Source organism: Octopus bimaculoides, chromosome 9 (genome assembly GCF_001194135.2).
Source record: "Octopus bimaculoides isolate UCB-OBI-ISO-001 chromosome 9, ASM119413v2, whole genome shotgun sequence".
In the NCBI taxonomy this organism is placed as follows: Eukaryota; Metazoa; Mollusca; class Cephalopoda; order Octopoda; family Octopodidae; genus Octopus; species Octopus bimaculoides.
The window spans coordinates 72,528,554-72,529,734 of record NC_068989.1 but is presented as its reverse complement, the minus strand read 5'-3'; positions in this window follow the sequence as shown (position 1 = coordinate 72,529,734).

Genomic DNA, 1,181 nt, shown 5'->3' with positions numbered 1-1,181 from the left:
ATATATACATATACATGCATTTATATACACATTCATAAACATAGATTATGTGCATCTATGTATATATATATATATATATATATACATATATATACATATATATATATATCTATATATATATATATATATATATGCATATGTATACATACATATATGTGTGAGTGAGTGCCTGTGTGAGTAAACAATATAATGTCATGCAAAGATATATATATATATATGTGTGTATATGTGTATATATGTATATATGATTATAGACAGAATAATAGATAGATAGATAGATAGATAGATAGATAGATAGATAGATAGATAGATAGGGATTCTACTACTCGTTTGAGGTTGTTTTCGTAATAATACTGAACATCAGACTCGTTTTAAACCAGAACTAAAACGCAAAGATTGAAAGAAAGGAGAAGAAGGGAAAAGAAAGAACTTGTTTAAAATTATCTAAATGGACACTGCCTTGAAGTAAAAACGATCCAGATGAAACAGTATGACAATAATTTTGTCTTTATGCCTTTTAACGTTTCACTTTAAAATGGCTCTATGTATATACTTTGACTTTTGCTGTATCTGATTTCATTATCTCTTTCGTTTTATTTCCCTTCCTATTACAACAAATGAAATAATAAAGCAAAACGTAAAGATGTTGACTTAATAAAGCGAATATTATTATCATCTTTGCCATCATCAATACACTATTTCTTATTTTTATGGAGTTACCATATGCTTCTTCCTTAATACACATCATCAGTTTAACGGTGGGGTGTGGTTTTATCATTATGGTCGTTTTGGGAAGGAAAGAGTTAGGAATGGCTTCACACATTACAGGAAGTGACGTATGATTCTTAACGTCGCCATTATCACTGACATGATCATAAATTAAGTCATCGTGCACTGATTTCGAGGCAACAATTAACGAAGTAATTTTCCAATATCATATTAATTTACAGTTCTTTTTAAATGTATTTATTTATTTCCACCCTTTTAACAAACATGTCATAATTACTCTTTATCTATATTCAAAGATGCATACATACACACACATACATATGTACATGAATATATGTGCGTATGTATATATGTGCGTATGTATATATGTTCTAGAAGCGTTTAATATGTATCGTTTTATACAGACAGGAAAGTAGTACTGCGTTCGAAATATTACTTTCTTGTCTGTATTA